The sequence below is a fragment of the Panthera uncia genome (assembly GCF_023721935.1).
Source record: "Panthera uncia isolate 11264 chromosome B3 unlocalized genomic scaffold, Puncia_PCG_1.0 HiC_scaffold_1, whole genome shotgun sequence".
Taxonomy (NCBI): domain Eukaryota; kingdom Metazoa; phylum Chordata; class Mammalia; order Carnivora; family Felidae; genus Panthera; species Panthera uncia.
In genome coordinates this window covers 91,652,373-91,670,840 of record NW_026057582.1, presented here as the reverse complement: position 1 = coordinate 91,670,840, position 18,468 = coordinate 91,652,373, and the positions used below count along the sequence as shown (strand labels likewise).

The window sequence follows — 18,468 nt, the reverse complement described above, 5'->3', positions numbered from 1 at the left end:
AATAAACTTTTGCTACTTTCTTAATAAAATACAACACAACAAAAATCTTGACATTCCAGCCACGGAAACACAGACCTCTACCTGCGAGGTGACAGTAATCCAAGGAAAATTAGCAAGCAATTATTTTAGGGTCTCTTAAGTACGAGACGCCTGTGACACCAAAGGTATGTTAAACAAACAAACAAACAAACAAAAAAAGGCTATAGAAATAAGTACGTCTTCGTCATGAACCTGACTGCTCAGTTTATGGAAGTGGAGAAGGACCATCCTTCGTTCCTCCTCTTGTACCTCAACCGCTACTCCTGTCCCAATCTGGCTAGTTGAATCTAGGGCCACTTTAAGTTAAATCCTAGCCTGCTGGCTGCTCTTCCGTCTCCCAGGACTCTGCTGGCGACTCTGGTTAACCTCGGAGTGGGGATTCCCCGTCTCGGCGGTCTTGTCAGAGAGAAAAGAAGGTAGGTACACGCACTTTAGTATCCCAACCGCCAGCCCCCGCAGAAAGAGGCGGGAAGACTCGGCCACCAGCCGGGCTGCTCCACCGCGCACATGGCCGGCCGCAGCTCCCACCCCCGTGCCGCGCAGGCGCCGGGCGAGCCGGGACTTGCGGTCGCCGAGAGCGGATCATTCCGCCGCTTTCTTTGTGTGGCTCGGGCTCCACAAATGGCATATTTCCCTCTCGACCGTTAAAAAGAAATATCAGACCTGTCGTCCCTTTCCTCCTGCTAGAATGGGGTCAGGGAGTGAGTGGGGGAGCGATCTGCGGCCAAAGGCAGGGGCGGAAAGGCTCAGGCGAGGGCTTGACAAGGGCCGGGTCCGGGAGGGATGCTGGGAGCTTTGACTCACTCGCACACCATGTGTCCCTCCGCGCGCAGCACGGGGGACTTTTCGGTGGGGATTTTGGGCGCCGACCAGACGCGGCATTTTCGGAAAATAGCGCCCTGTGCAGCTGAAGCGCTTTGTGTGTAGCGGGGCCGCGTCAGCCCGGCCGGGTACGAGGCGCCTCGGGTCCCCGCACCACCTCCTGCTGCTCCCCCGTCGCCGCTCCCGAAGCTTTTCCAGGTCAGTGCGGGTCTGTGTAGGGCCCTGTTACCACCGGATGTGGAAGTTGATCTCTTCGCTGGTAAAAAATAATTCCACTTCCCCCGGAACCCAGATCATCCCCGCGATTTCCTGTTTATTGCATTAAGGCGCCGGGTTTCCGGGGCTCCTGGCCCCGCTTATTCCGCGGGGGTCGGCGGGGTCGGCCTGGACGCCCGCTCCGCCCGCGCCGCAGCCGCGCTTTGTCCGCTGGGCACCCCGCTTCTGGGAGGGGCGGGCAGACATGGTGGCGGCCGCCGCCCCCTCCTCGGCCCCGGCGCGCCGCGGCCTCACAGCCGGCCGGATCCCGGCCGGCGGCCCCGGGGCGGGGATGGGGTCGAGCCGGGGCGGTGGGGGCTCTGCGGGCGCCGGGAGGCGGGCGGTTGGCGGCAGAGGAAGGGAGGCAGGCTGGCGCGGCCCGGCCGGGCCTCGGCGCCCGCCGCCCCGGGAACTGCCGGCCTCTTTGTCTCGGCCGCCTGGCGGTCCCGCCAGCCTACCCGGAGCGAGGAAGGGGCGGCGGGGGCGGCCGGTCCGGGGCGCGGTGTGCTGCGGGGCCTGCGGGACCGGGAGGCGCTCGGGCCGCCGCGGGAGCGGCCGGCCCGGACAGGGTTAACCAGAGGGCCGGGCCCAGCCCGCGCGGGGACGATCGCGGCTACTGCCACGACCTCGGGGACTCAAGTCCCTGAGGGGACAAAGCCCGCGGTTCTGGATGCTTGAGACTTCTGCTCTTGGGACTTGGCCGCCGGGCGGGTGCACTGCTTCGGAAAAGAAGTTGAGAATTTTGCCAGGTCATTTTTGCCTGGACACAGTGAAATCAGTGTGTATTTAGTGTGCTTCGTTGAAGCTGTGCTGCCGTGTTGAATCAGCGTGCGTAGCCTCAGGGGTGCATCGTGAAAACTGAAACCGAAGGAATTATAGAGGCCTGCTTTGTGTGTGTTTCCCCACTTTAAGCTTGTTTTCTGTACACCTACTCTTGTTTTAAACCTGATTGGACTGTGGCGAGTAGACGTCTGCTCAAAGGACGGGTAGCGACCACAGTACTTTTGAAGGGGGCTTGGTAATGTGGAAATATTTTAAGTACTCTCTCCGAAGACTGATTTGCTGTCTGGATTCAGGCAAGTTACTTTCTGAAGTACATTTTTTCCCCCCTGAAGTATAGTTTTTATCTGGAAAATGTTTTTGATGTAGTCCGTAAATAATCTTTGTAAAGTAATTTTCCATTCCAGAATTAAAGATGCGCTGTAATTTATTATGCAGATGTTAGTAGTCGAAAATTCTTTTTGCAGATACTTTATTTCATTTGTAGGCCCACCCAGCTTGGTTTAAATGTGTTCGCAGTGACCCATAACGTCAGCCTTGACACTTCCACTTTCAGGGTCAGACTTTGAATTTGAGGAAATTAAAGATGGCTTTATGCGTTTTAAAAATTCTGTCTTTTTAACTATTTCCCCCAAAATAACAGCAATAAAATTCCATTACATGTTAACACAAGTCACATATTGGCAAGAGTTGACATTGTTTTGCATTTCTGCAAGTCTTTTAAATGTCTGCTTTAATACAAGACAGCTAGATTTTTAAATCTGCATTCAGTCTGTTGTGGTATCACACCATGTAACTTCTGAAAACTCCCAGAACCCCACTGTATCCTTATCACTTTTTTTTTAACTGAGAAATTTGTCATTTTTATTCTGTCACCATACATGTCAAATGAGTATATTAAACAAGATAAGTTTAAAAAATATGGTTAGGAAGATTGATTCCTATACTTTTGTCTTGGGTTCTAAGTTTTTTAATTTGGTATTTAGATATATAAACAGTATCAAGAGTAAAGTTTGCTTAATGTACATATCCTGGAGACTCAGGAAAATATTTTAAGTGACTAACCTTAATTTTTAGTTCCACATCTTAATCTATGGAAGTAAAATATAAATTCCATATTAGATGTACCTGTGAAAGCTTGTGTGTAAATGTAATATTTGAAGAAGGGACACTGTCAAAGCACTGCAGGACCTCTCCATTTAAAAGGAATCCTGCAGTGAAACATTTGGTCAAACAATACTTTTGTAATGCAGATACATATATTTAGAGTTAAGTCTCCTAACTTAGAGTTTGAGTTCTCTCTTTCTCTCAGTCTGGGTATTTTAGGTTGGGGGCCAGTTATGCTGTAAATGTGCGAAAATGTAAGGCCATACTTTGGTTTAATGGTTTTGAAATGAAGCTAAATTCATTTCCAGTTGTTTCTGTGAACTCTAGTTTGATTCTGTCAGGCTGTAGTTCTCTACTGTTCCATCAACAGGAAGCATCTGGTCATTCCTGACATAATTGTTTGAAAATGCCAGGTATATTTTTGATGTTTGCCATGCAAATGAAAATAAATATCAGATGGGATCTCCCCCTCACCCAGCATCTCTAAGATGTATTTATAATGGGCCTCATCTGTAGAATGGCCTTTTTTTTTTTTTTTTTCTTCCTCCTCTTGAGTACCTCATAAGTTAGGGACAGGTAAGGCAAACAAATCACGAATTCAGAATTCATATGAAATTTTGAATCATGAATTTATTTTGAGTGTGTATTTTTGAGGGTGCAGTGTCCCTTTGAAAGTAGCCTAAGTGTGGATGAATTCACTGATGGTCCATCTCCTCTCTGTCTTGTAAATATTAAAAAAAAAAAAAAAAAAAAAAAGGAAATGAAACATTAAAGTTCAGGGTAACTTAGTTTTCTAGTATTTCTTTGGCCCCAGAGCTTTCCAACTAGTAGTCATTAATTTCTATAGCATTAACGTGTCTATCTTGGTATTAGACTTAACTTTTTTGAAGGTGTTATTCCATCATGCTCTCCAGACGGTCTGTGTACTAGTATTAAGGCCTGTATGTTTTCCCACCTTGTTCATAACAGTGTTTTGCACAGAGTAGATGTGTTGTTGCAATCAGCTGTCAGTTCAGTTGTTGATGGGCTAGTATACTTGAATTTAGACTAAGTATGTCCATGATGGAAGTGTAGAGGCTAAAGCATGAAATGATTTCTCCACTGAAGGTGAATCCATATGCAGTCATTGATACATTAAGAAATGGGAGTCTAAAACTCTTTGTCCTGGTTCTCTTAATCTTTTAATGGGAATAATTGGAAAGGCTGGCAGTTAGAGCCCAAGGTGCTAGTGCACAAATAGAGAATGTGGAAAAGAGTCGGATCATTTTAACTGTATGTTTACCGTGAGTCAACACTATGGTATAATATTTTTTAAAGTAAATGTCATTTTGGAGTTGGTAGAACAACGTAGAAAGAGCAGGTGTTATCTCTGCTTTACTTGTATCGGTTGTATTATACCTGGGATATTGTGTCAGTTTTTTAGGTAGAATACTGTCACAATACGCGTGACCCTTGCATCAGTTCTCAGACTTCATATTACAATCACCTGGAGAGCAGAAACATGGAAGCCCAAGCTTAAGTAGGATAGGACCTGGGCCACTGTATTTTTTTCAAGTTCCCCAGGTGGTAGACACTCAAGTTTATAAACCAGTGAGCTATACAGCATATCCAGAGGACCTTGATCATGGAGGAAATGGACATGAGGAAAGGAGAAAAGGCTGAAAAATGCCCTGTTTGGCTCAAAGAAGAAAAAGAAGCTCATCTAAGAAATGATAGCTATCTGTAAATACTTAAAGGTCTATCACACAGAAAGATCAGATTTGATCTGCGTAGAAAGAACTAGGATCAGTGAGTAGTAGGAGGAGGCAGGTTTCAACATTCTTTCAAGAGAAATTTCCATGAAACAGTAAAAATATAATGGGTTGGTTTGGGTGGTAGGCTCTCTGCTTTCACTGATGATGTTCAGTTAGGGATTCTAGGGTGGAGGAATTAATATGCTGAATGAGGATTTGGGCTAGGCGTCCTAAAGTTTCCTACAAAGTTTTAAGTTTTTATGATACAGGTCTAGGTTTGCGGTACAGAAGTAGAAGAGCGAAAACTAATTGAGTGAAACAGCTGTTAAGTGGATCACAGTTTTCACCTTCTTGGATGAAGAGAAATGAGTATTAAGTGAGAGAGCTATTTGATGAGGGCTTTAAACCCAGCTGTAATTTGGCAGACTCAAAGCCTTAAGAATGGTCATACCTTCTGACATGGGAATTTTCATTTAAGGGAATTTTTCTTGATGTAATAAGAATAAGGGTGTGTGCAAAGATTTAGCTCTGAGCATACTAATTGCAGCACTGTTGATAGTAAAAGCTGTGTATTAACATTTGACCCCCCCGTCCCACATTAATTATATGAAGTAGAAAATACCTTCATTTTTCAGAAGAGAAAACAGGCATAGAGAAGTGAGGTAGCTTGTCTAAAGGAGCAGAGTTAGTATGTGGTAGAGCCAGGACTTGGATCCAAGCAGTTTGATTCCAGAGTCCGTAACTCTTGATCACTGTACTGTAAAATTGTACACAACCTGAATGTTTAACAGTGATTGTTAGGGTACATATTCACAGTGGGGTACTGCCTAGCTATTAAAATATGATGTTAGAAGAAGGTAAAGTCATGAAGAGATGTCTTGACATATGTTAAGTGAAAAAGTAGGTTTAAAAGCAATTCCATTTTGGTTAAAAAACAAATAATACACTTGATCCTTGAACCGTAGGGCTTTGAACTACTTGGGTCCACTTATACACAGGTTTTTGTTTGTGTTGTACAGTACTGTACTGTATTTTCTCATGATTTTCTTAATATTTTCTTTCCTATAGCTTGCTTTACTGTAAGAATACAGTATATAACATATACAAAATACGTATATTGACTGTTTATGTTATCCATAATTATGCTTCATGTCAGTAGTAGGCTATTAATAGTTTCTTGGGAGAGAAAAGTTATACTCAAGATTTTCAGCTGTGTGTGTGTATGGGGGGGGGGGTGTATGTGTGCCCCTAAGCCCTGCATTGTTCAAGGAAAAATTGTATTGACATCTGGAAGGGTATGTACCAAATTATAATTGATTTTTTCTGAGTGTAGTTTTAAAAGTGATTATTTTCTTTTTGTTTATTCAGGTTTTCTGATTACTAAAATGAATACATGTTTTTGTGTATTTCTTGTAGTGAAAAGCGTATTAAAATGTTGTATTTCAATAAAAAATTGAAGATGATTAGCATAAACTGAGGAGCCTGGGTTTTATACTGTGCAGTTTATGCAATTTGACTTAGGAATTGCACATAAATGGGACTTTGTAGGTTAATGAAGTCTTGTATTTTTTTAAGTTTGATTCTTTACTATTCTAATAGTAATACATTAATTGAATAGAGAAAACAATCACTGAATCCTACCATTCTATCATAATCAGTTCTCTATTTTGTGTTTTCTCCCTCTTACATGTAATATTTTAAATGTACTCATCCCAGTTTAGTCACTCTCTAGCTTTGTGACTTCAGACAATTTACTTAATCTCTTTGTGCCTCAGTTTGCCACTTTGTAAATCAGGGATGATTATAATACGTATGTCATGGTGGTTGGTAGGATTAAATGATTTACTGCATATAAAGTGATCAGAACAGTGTCTGACACATTTAATAGCTCAGCAAATGTTAGCCATTAGTATTATAGGATCATAGCCCACTAAAACCCTTGGGGTCTAATAGGTTTGGGAATTAAAAGAGTTTTTTGGATACAGGCAAGGTAATAATCTTTCAACAGAGTCCAGTCCTCTTCAGACATATTACTATTTCTGTAGCAAGATGTATGAACATTTTTACCAAATGGGGTAAAGGCTATAAATAGCTTCATGTCAGTTCAGGTAAGGTTTTACCATCAAAAGAGTTTTTGTATTTTGGAATTGCAGTTAAGGAACCCGTAGAATATTTATTCAGTTTTGAGTCCTATTTTAATATTAAAACATACACCTTTTCATGTTATTATATAGCTTTATAATCCATGAATTTAAAAATTAAACAATTAAAAAGAAAACAAAATGTTCACGTTTATTTCCTTTGATGATAAAATATGCTAGATCTCCACCAATATTGTTGATTCTATTACATTGTGTAGAATCTTCTAGAAGAGACTAACCTCTAACCCAGTTACCTTTTTTCTGTTTTATACTTGAGGGATAAGACATTAATTTATTTATTTTTCTATTTTATTTATTTTGCTTTTTAATTCCAGTTAACATACAGTGTTATATTAGTTTCAGATGTACAATATAGTAATTTAATAGTAACGTACATCACCCTATGTTCATTACATCAAGTGTACTCTTTAATCTCCATCACCTATTTTACCCATCACCCCCCCCCCCCGCGTTAACCATCAGATAGTTCTCTATAATTAAGAGTCTGTTTCTTGCTTTGACTTTCATTTTTCCCCCTTGTTTTGTTTCTTAAATTCCACATGTGAGTGAAATCATATGGTATTTGTCTTTCTCTGACTGATTTTGTTTAGCATTATACTCTCTAGCCATATGTTGTTGTAAATGGCAAGATTTCATTCTTTCTTGTGGCTGAATAATATTTCATCACGCATATATATTTGCATATATATATATATTTTGCATATATATGTGTGTGTATATATATATATGTGTGTGTGTGTGTGTGTATATATATATCACATCACATCTTTATCCATTTCATCAATCAGTGGACACTTGGGCTGCTTCCATACTTTGGCTATTGTAAATAATGCTGCTATAAACATAGGGGTGCATGTATTCCTTTGAATTAGTGTTTTTGTTTTCTTTGGGTAAATACCCAGGAGTGTGATTGTTGTAACTTGGTTTACTACAGTAGTAATTCTTTTAAAGGAGGTGAGTAGAGGCCGCTATGGTACTTTTCTTTTAATATGCCCTTCCATTCTGCAGCTGTGGATGGATATTTACCCCCTAAGTCATAATATTATTAATTGTAGAACTGTACACTGGAATTAGGTCATTTCCTCTTATAAAATTGGTTGTCCAGTCTTTGATTCCTGTACTCTTTTGTGTCTACAACACTTACCATGTATCTAAACAGAGGGAAAAAATTTAAACTGTGCCTTAGTCTGAGCTGCTATAATAAACACAGACTTGGTAGCTTATAAACAACAGAACTTTATTTCTCACAGTTCTGAAGACTGGGAGGTCCAAGATCAAGGTGCTAGCATGGTTGGGGTCTGGGGAGGACCCTTTTCCAGTTGCAGACTTGTCCATTGTATTCTCATGTGCTGGAAGGAGCAAGGGAGCTCTCTGGGTGCTTTTTTTAGAAGGACGTAAACTTTACTCATGATCCTTCCTCATGACCTAATCACCTCCCAAACATTCCACCTCCCTAATAGCATCACTTTGGCATATAAATTTGGGGGCGAGGGAGAGACACACAGGCATTCAGACCATAGCAGATGGTATGGTGTTTAAGTGAATGATCTGAAAAATTTCCCTTATATCCTGGCTTGTGTGAAGTCTTACATTTTGCCCCTGTGATTGTTCCACCTGTGTCTTCAGCCATTCCTTTCATACAGACTCTCAATTTCTCTGTCTTAGTTTATTCCTGTATGCATTAGATAATAGCCTGAACTTAACACCAGTCACTTCTTTCATATTTACCTGTTGTTAAATCTTTCCACTATCTCCTCTGTTTTTCTTCACAGTCACAGCATATTTATGGGGGAAGGTGGGTAATGATGATTTCTTGGCCACTGAATTTATGCTGAACGATTCCCAACGGGCCTTTGTTACTTGGCCATTGTTTTATTAATCTCACATTTTTCTGTTTTCTGGTATGTCTTCTTTCTCTTTTTCAAAAGATAACATTGATTTGATTTCTACTTAATTGAAAAAGTGAATAGAGGGGTGCCTGGGTGGTTCATTTGGTTAGTGTCTGACTCTTGATTTCAGCTCAGGTCATGATCCTAGGGTTGTGGGAACGAGACCCCGCATTGGGCTCTACTGAGCCTGGAGCCTGCTTAAGGGTCTCTCTCTCTTCCCTGCTTCCCCTCCCACCCCATCCCTGCTTGTGCCCTCTCTCAGTCTCTCAAAAAAAAAAAAAAAAAAAATAGAGTACGAGCTTGCACATTTTTTTTTTTCATTGTCACCATGATGAATCTATTCTTTCATCTTATTTTGTGAACTGAATGGAAGTGAATTCTTTTTGCTTTTCTAGGAATCTTGCTTCCACACAACTTTTTGTCTTGGATCACTTTGATTGTTAAGTGCAGTGGTTGGGTAATAAATCTAAAAGTGATGGAAATTGCTCAGTTTTTCTTTGTAAGCTTTATCATCATCATACTTAAGTCTTAAAGTTGTTTATAATACATGTTTCTAATTTATTATTTATACCCATTAGTCAGCACAATTCTTTAGATTACTCTTTACTGGATCTCACTTTGTCCTGAGGCTCTGCTTTGCCTATTATTTCCCTTTCTAGCTTTAGAGTCTGTTCGTCCAATCTATCCTACATACGGCTGCCAGAATAATTTTCCTAAAACTTTTTTTGAACCCACTGCTATTAAACCTAAACAGTGGAGGAGAGAGCATGTGCTATTGGCCTTTGCACTCTGCATTGTGCCAAGCAAAGTGAATTGAACTTGTGCTGAATAAATGTTTGAATGGATCACCGTTTGCTCAAAACATTGAATGACTTCCAATTGTCTGCAGGATAAAGTCCAAACTCTGCTTTCTGGCTTTCAAACCTTTCACGTTGTGCATCTTCAACCTTACTTCAACCTTGTTTCCTCTGTAGTTTACCATGCTCAGGCACAATTCTGCATGTTCTTCCTTTTCCTTTTCCTTGATAGTCTTGTCAGAGCCTATTGACATGTTTGCTTTTAGCTGGGCCCTGTCCTAATCTTTGGTGGTATGGTAATAAAAACAGAAGACAGTCTCTGTTTTCTTGGAGCTGACATTCAGGATGAGAGGGGAGGAAAAGCACAGTAAATAAATTACCAGGTGGTAGTGAGTGGAATGAAAAGGAATAAAACTGGATAAGGGGTGAGAATGGTGGAAGGTGGTTGCTATTTTAGGTGGTCAGGGAAAGATCTCTTTGGGTGTCCTAGAATGAGGGAGTAAACCATGCAGTTATAGAAGTGAAGAGCTTTCTGGGCAGAAGAAACAACGTGTGCAAGACCCTGAGGTGGGAACATGTTTGGCTTGTTTGAATGATGAAGAAGACTTGTGTGCCTAGAGCAGAATGAGTAAGGAGGAGTGATAGATTAGAGAGGTAGTGGGGAGCTAGACTGTGCTCCAAACAAATGTCTTTCATTGAAGAGGCCTTCCTCGACTACATCACTTTGTTTGTTGATTTAAAGCTTCTCTGAACCTGTATAGCGACTATGGAAGTTGCTTTCCAATTATTTTTTTATTGTGACCCAGAGTAAAACATGTATTTTGCATCAATAATCAATACATCAATAAATGTATTTTGCGTACATGTTGTGTGTGTTCTGTGTGCATATTTATGACTGGAACAACAATGTCATGAAACATGGCTTACTTTTACTGTATTTGCTATATGGTGATACTTTTAAAAATGTTGACTTTAACCTGCTAAATGATTTCACAGTCTGCTAAAGGGTCATGACCTACAGCTTGGAAAACAGTGATCTACGGTATAAGCCCACTTAAGAAAAAGAATCACAACCACTCTTATTATAATCCACATATCCTTTCAGGTTATGAAATATCTTCAGTTAAAGAACATGGTTTCAATTATTTTGTGTATGTGTTTTTAGTGTTTGTTGTACTGCTGAATAGAGAGGACTTGTTTAATTTGGCAAATAGCTATTGAGTGGGATACTAGAAACTGCTGAATACTAAAATACACATAAGAATGAGATAAACGCTTCCTGACTTCCTAAGGCTTACAGGAGAGGAGAGCTTATAAACAAATCCTTGTAATAGAGTGGAATCCATATATTTATGGAAGTAGGTTCAGGGCACAATGAGAAAATAGAGAAATGATTAATTCTTTTTGCTGAGAAGGGCAACAGGAGCTTGTTGGAGGAGGTAATGTCTGAACTGAGTTTTGAAGAAAGAATATGAATACATGGTGAGGTAATTTGGGGTAAGGAGACTTCTTAGGTAAAATAACATATAAAGGAATGATGTCCCAAGACAGAATAGTATGTAGGGGTAATTATAGGTAACTGTATTATTGGAGTATAAATGCAAGTAGGAAGTGGTGAGTTGACAAAGCCACAGTGATGCACGGGCCAGATCCAGAAAAGTCTGAAATGCTTTGTAGGAAGTTGCTACATGGGAAGTAGAGATATCATCTCTCAGTAAGTCCAATACAGCCAGTTTTTCCCCAAGTGATGAAATATATTGCTGTTTCCTCAATTGTGCCCTAGTGGAAGTTGACCTACATTTATGGGTTATGTTGTACCAAATAAAGTTTTTTAAACATTAAATTTTCACCCATTGCAATGTTAAATTGACTCTATAAGAAGCATTTGAGAACAGAGACCCACTGAGGAGATGGGAGATTCCCATTTCAGGGTAATTCTGGGCTTTATGTTTATGAAGTGGAATGGTAGGTGGCCAACTATTTATTTTTCACTTCAAGTTAAATATACATATAATTAAAGTCTGTATTTGATAGGTGATTGGAATACATGACTGTATGTTTTAGGAAGATATTTTGATAAATTGAGCCAAACCCCAATTTAAGACTTTATGACAATGTCCAAAATACAGAAAGTTCAAATAAACTGGGAAGAATATTTGTAATGTATATAATAAACAAGAAATATATATATATAATGCACTCTTAAAAAGAAACAGTGACATAGAAAAACAAGGAATACAAACTGGCAGTTTCAGACGAGAAGACGTAAGTGGCCAATAAATATTTGGTAAGTTATGCAATCTCATTAGTAATATGAGAGCTACATATTAAAGTTAGGCAAAATTTTAAAAGCTTGCTAATACTAAAATTGACTATATTGTGAGGAAATAGTATTATATAAACTGTTGGGAATATAAGTTGGTTTGGGGATGTAAATTGATGTGGGCAATTTGTTAGTATCTATTAATTTAAAATGGTATTCCCAACAAGTCTATTGCCTGTTGTCTGCACTAGAGGAACACTATTATATGTGCATAAGGAGGCATATACAAGTTTGCTCATTGCAGCAGTTTATAATGATAAAAAATCTGGAAAAATAAAACTGGTCATAATAGTAAAATAACCAAGTAATTGGTATATTCATACTATGGGATAAAATGTCATTTGAAGAAATGAACACGGCATATACTGAGCGATAAGTTGTAGAACAGTATATATACTATGTTATTAAATATACACATAAGGAAAAAAACCAGAACAGTGCTGTATTTTGGAGGGGCGGGTAGGTATATATGCGTGTAAATGTGAAGAATATGGTCTGGTAAGGTAAATCCCGAACTGGTAGTAAAGTGCTTAACTCTTGGGTGATGGATAGAGGATTGGGTTTGGACAGTAGAAATAAGGAGGGAAATTGAAGGGAGTTTTTCAGTAATCTTTGGAACTTAAAAATTAGAATATTATAGTGTATATTTAAAAAATCATTAAAATAATGATCAGTTGACAATAGGATTGACAATAGTTGGGGTGGAAGGAAACCAGTTAAAGGGGTACTTGATTTAACATAGGCATGAGAGGGGCACCTGGGTGGCTTAGTCCGATAAGCCTCTGACTTCGGCTTAGGTCATGATCTCACAGTTTGTTGGTTGGAGCCCCACATCAGGCTCTGTGCTGCCAGCTTAGAGCCTGGAGCCTGCTTTGGATTCTGTGTCTCCCTCTCTCTCTGCCTATCTCCTGCTCATACTCGGTCTCTCAAAAATGAATAAAGGTTAAAAAATTTTTTTTAAAGTAGGCATGAGAATGCAGTGGCAAAGACAGTGGAGAGAAGAGGACTAATTTATAAATGATGTGAAGGTAATTTCACAATGTGTATCAACATTACAATTGTATTTACTTTTGTCTCAATCCTACTTGAGGGAATTTATCCTACAGTTATATGAAATGAAGTGATATATTTACACAGTTCTTAGTTGCAGTGTTGTTTGTAATAGTGATAGTGTCCAGCCATAATAAACTAAGACCTATCCACACAACAGCATACTAAGCATCTGTACAAAGAATGAGGAAGCTGTCTATGGACTAATGGGAAAAGATCTCCTGGATGTGTTAAGTAAAAAAGCCAGTGGAGAACAGTGTATGTAGTAATGCTACCATTTGGTAATAATAGAAATAGTGGAAGGATACTCATGAAACTAGTAAAGGTGATTATTTGTGGCTGTGGGGAAGGGTAATAGTGTAAGTGCTTCCATTGAGACTTTCAATGCATACATTTCTGTGTTTGGATTTTTGAGCTATATAAAACTGTTGACTATTTGAGAAAAAAGAAATTAAGAGAAAAAGAGATGTGAAGTAGACCCTATAGTCTTTGATGACCAATTGTATGTAGAGACATGAGGGAAGGAGGAAGTTAAGGGTAGCTCTCACATTTCTAATTCAGGGAGGTAAAAAAAGGTCATAGCAACATCAGGGAGTATAGGAGGAAGATTAGGGTTTGGCCTGTGCATGGGAAGTTCTGGACTTAATATCCAGATGAATCCTTACTACTTCTTAGTTTAGTGTTTGTGTATGTATTTGTGTGTGTAATTTATGTGCTTTAGATAAGGAACTTGAGCTTATTTTAAACATGAATATTAAATAATCATCAATAAATATTTTTTATCCTTAGATTACATTTCTGTTTTAGGTTTTATGGAGAACAGCTTTGTAATGACTTCATAATTTTACAGTTAAATAGGGACACTGGGATGCACAGATAGAATGTAGACAGAGAAATAGGGAATGTAGATCTGATAAATACAAAGCTTCTATGGGAATTAGGAATTTAATTTATTAGCATGGTTCTGATTTAATCACATCTTTTGGTATCAGAAATTCAAAGAAATAAACATAGCTTTGTATAAGGATGTGATCTTTAGGGTACCTGAGATTATACTGTAATATTTAAAACAATATTAAAACTGGTTTAGACAAGTTTATAGTAGAGCATGAAAGTTATTTTTTATATAGCATGCTTGGGAGTAAATGTATGTTATGTAAGACAAGGAAGTTTAACCCTAATGGAGAAAGGGAGTCACAACATTCTGGGTACTGCCTAAAACAAGTTCATGCTATGTAATTTGGTATTTAAAATTTATTTGAATGAGTTATATTTCAGAATCTAATTTTGAGGCCCTAATTTATCCATACACCTTTTACCTGATTTCTGTTTGGCTAGAGTAAAAAAACAAGACAGGAGCACAGGTAAATCACATACATGCCAGGACTTGCAGATGAATGTAGTAAATCTTCTCTAGGTTTATGTTAATAAGGACTTGGGTGTGGAATAGCAGTACAATAGAGCTGCTAAGTAATTCTTACTTGAGATTTAAAAATTTAACCGTTTTATATCTGAAGAAAAGACATCTTTTAAAAATAAATAATGTTCTCTATATAATCCTCTAACACTTGGAGATGGTTTTGCTTTAGTGAGGGTGAAACTGTTCTGTCACCTCCAACCTATGCTTACTCCTTAACCCCTTGCCTTTCTCAGCACCACAGTCCTCTGGAGCTTTAGGAAACACAATTTGAGAAATGCTGGATTGGGTGGGCTACAGTTTGGGCATGGATGGATTCTTACCTCGTATATGTTTGTTTGTTTGTTTTGTTTTTAGCACACAACACAAAATTTTATTCATAGAGTAAAAGTTAGGAATACATGAATAGATGTAAGATGTTCCTAGATGGTAAGTTTGAAGTTATAAATAAACCAATTCTTTGTACATTAATTCAGTATACATTTTTCTCTTAAGCCTCAAAGATCTCATCCACTCCTTTGGCTTTTAATGCCATTTTATATGCTGATGAGTCCCAAAAGTGTACTTATAGCTCTGACCTCTCTTTAAAAAAAAAAAAAAAAAATGTTCATTTATTTTTGAGAGAGACCAAGTGCAAGTGGGGGAGGGGCAGAGAGAGGGCAAGGGCGGGGAGGCACAGAACCCTAAGCAGGCTCCAGGCTCTGAGCTGTCAGCACAGAGCCCAGTGTGGGGCTTGAACTCATTAACCACAAGATCATGACCTGAGCTGAAGTCAGATGTTCAATCACCTGAGCCACCCATGCACCCCAATGACCATTCTTTTTGTACAGCCAAGTTGTCATTGGACATTTTCACCCGGACGACTTACAAGCCAAAACTTAACTCTTATTTTTCCACCTAAAGCGGATCCTATTTCTAGAGTACCATCTCTATAAGTGGCACGTCTATCTACTCATTTTTTTAAAAACTTATTTAAATCCAAGTTAGCATATAGTGTAGTATTGGTTTCAGGGGTAGAATTTAGTGGTTCATCACTTAACATATAATACCCAGTGCTCATTCCAACAAGCGCCTTCCTTAATGACCATCACCCGTTAGCCCTCCCCCCCCACCTCCCCCCACCCCCCACAGCAACCCTCAGTTTGTTCTCTGTATTTAAGAGTCTTATGATTTGCCTCCCCGTTTTTATCTTATTTTTCCTTTCTTTCCTCGATGTTCATGTTTTGTTTAACTTCCACATGAGTGAAATCATATATTTGTCTTTCTCTGACTTATTTCACATAGCATAATACACTCTAGTTCCATCCACGTTGTTGCAAATGCCAAGATTTCATTCTTTTCAATTGCTGAGTAATATTCCAGTGTGTGTATATGCACGTGCGCATACACACACACACACACACACACACACACACACACTAGAATGTTACTTGGCGATCAAAAAGAATGAAATCTTGCCATTTGCAATGCACACACATCTTTATCCATTCATCTGTCAATGGACCTTTGGGCTCTTTAAATAATTTGACTATTGTTGATAGTGATAGTTAAATAATTTGACTATTGTTGACAATGTTATACACATTGGGGTGCATGTGCCTCTGCACATCAGCATTTTTGTATCCTTTGCATAAATACCTAGTAGTGCAGTTGCTGGGTTGTAGAGTATTTCTATTTTTAATTTTTTTGATGAACCTCCATATTGTTTTCCAGAGTGGCTGCATAAGTTTGCATTCCCACCAACAGTGCATAAGTTCTTTTTCTGCATCCTCACCAACATCTGTTGTTTCCTGAGTTGTTAATTGTAGCCATTCTGACAGGTGTGAGGTGGTATCTCGTTGTGGTTTTGATTCGTATTTCCGGATGATGAGTGATGATGAACATCTTTTCATGTCTGTTAGCCCTCTGGATGTCTTCTTTGGAAAAATGTTTATTCATGTCTTATGCCCATTTCTTCACTGGATTATTTGTTTTTTGTATTTTGAGTGTGATGAGTTTTTTATAAATTTTGGATACTCTTTATCCAATATGTTATCTGCAAATATCTTCTCCCATTCCATCCATTGCCTTTTAGTTTTGTTGATTGTTTCCTTTGCTGTGCAGAAGCTTTTCATCTTGCTGAGGTCCCAGTAGTTCCATTTTTGCTTTTATTTCCCTTGCCTCCAGAGACTGGTCTAGTAAGAACTTGCTGTGGCTGAAGTCAAAGAGGTTGCTGCCTGTTTTCTCCTGTAGGATTTTGATGGTTTCCTGTCTCATATTTATAGGTCTTTCATCCATTTTGAATTTATTTTTGTGTGTGGTATAAGAAAGTGGTTCAGTTTCATTCTTCTGCATGTTGGTGTCCAGTTTTCCCAGCACCATTTTCTGAAGAGACTGTCTTTTTTCCATTGGATATTCTTTCCTGCTTTGTTGAAGATTAGTTGGCCATTACATTTGTGGGTCCATTTCTGGGTTCTGTATTTCTCATATAACTTTGATGTGTCCAGTTGAGTGAAAGGATGGTAATATCCCAGTATATAGAAATTAAGCATTAGTGGTTCTCAATCAAGTATATTTTACCTCCAGGGGACATTCAGCAATGTGTAGAGACTTTTTTTTTGATGTCATAAAATGGGGGACAGGGTGGTGTTACTGGCATCTGATGGGTAGAGACCAGGGATGCTGCTAAATGTCATACAATGCATAGAAAAATCTGTGACAAAGTCACAGTATGTCAGTAGTACTGAGAGAAATCCTTGGTTAGTTGAATACCACCTATGTATGTAACACTGTTACACAAAGTACTTATGGGTGCAAATGGCACTAAAAGAAAACCTTGTCTATATCCACAAGAACCTTATAACCTAGCTAAAGCATCTTAAACTTAGTAAGTTTGTGGCCAAACTCTTAAAAATATTTTTTAATGTAAATTTATTTTTGAGAGAGTAAGAGAGAGAGAGACAGACAGAGCGCAAGCAGGGGAGGGGAAGAGAGAGAGGGAGACACAGAATCTGAAGTAGGCTCCAGGCTCTGAGCTGTCACACAGAGCCTGACGCAGAGCTCAAACTCAGGATCTGTGAGATCATGACCTGAGCTGAAGACAGACGCTTAACCAACTGAGCCGCTAAGGCGCCCAGGAAATACTCTTTATCTGTGCTGTCCAGTATTATAGTCTTAAGCCACATCGGGCCATTGAACACTTGAAATGTGGCTAGTGTGATTGAGGTACTGAAGTTTGGTTTGTTTGTTTGTTTGTTTGTTTGTTTGTTTGTTTTGAGAGAGAGAGAGGAAATGTGAATGGGGGAGAGGCAGAGGGGGACAGAGGATCCAAATCCGGCTTTGCGCTGACAGCCGCAAGCCCGAAGGAGGGCTTGTGCTCATCAACGGTGAGATCATGACCTGAGCTGAAGTCGGAGGCTCAACTGATGGAGCCACCCAGGTTCCCCAGGGTACTGAAGTGTGTGTTTGTTTGTTTGTTTGTTTTGAAAGAGAGCATGAGCAGGGGAAGGGCGGAGAGAGAGGGAGAGAGAATCTCAAGCAGGCTCTACGCACTCAGTGCAGAGCCTGATGTGGGGCTTGAACTCACAAACTGTGAGGTCATGACCTGAGCCAAAATCAAGAGTCGGACTCAACGTGCTGAGGCACGCAGGCACCCCTGAAGTTTTAATTAAATAGCCATATGCATCATAGTAGTGCAGTTCTATAGGACATACTTGGGCAGAATGAAATTGATACCACATGGCAGGAAAGAAACGTATGAAGGGCTGAAAAGTAAAGTGACACATACTTGGAAAATAAAAATGAATCTTAACTGCATAAAACAGACCGTCTAATGGATTAAAAGACAAGGCAATAGCAGAAGGGGAATAAAGGGTTCTAGGTTCTGAGGTCTTTGTATTATATAGAAGGAGGGTCAGTTTTAAAAATATCCTTTGTATGGGAAACTTTAAATATGTAAAAGCAAAGGAGAGTATAATGAAACCTCCATGTATTTATGTATTCATTGGCCAATGATGATCAACTCAAGACTAAAATGGTTTCTTACATATTCCTCTTTGTTTTATTTTATTATTTTATTTTATTTTATTTTATTTTATTTTATTTTATTTTATTTT

General features: G+C 39.3%; 1 protein-coding gene across 4 annotated transcripts in view; it reads left to right on the top strand.

Moving 5' to 3' along the window:
- Positions 1 to 727: 727 nt before the first annotated feature.
- The window catches only part of GABPB1 (GA binding protein transcription factor subunit beta 1), a 67,324-nt gene continuing 49,583 nt past the window's right edge, over positions 728 to 18,468 (top strand). For all 4 annotated transcript variants that reach the window (XM_049611689.1, XM_049611688.1, XM_049611687.1 and 1 more), the window contains exon 1: positions 728 to 1,059. The gene's annotated coding sequence lies outside the window, so the exon portion shown is untranslated. The remainder of the gene's footprint in view (positions 1,060 to 18,468) is intronic.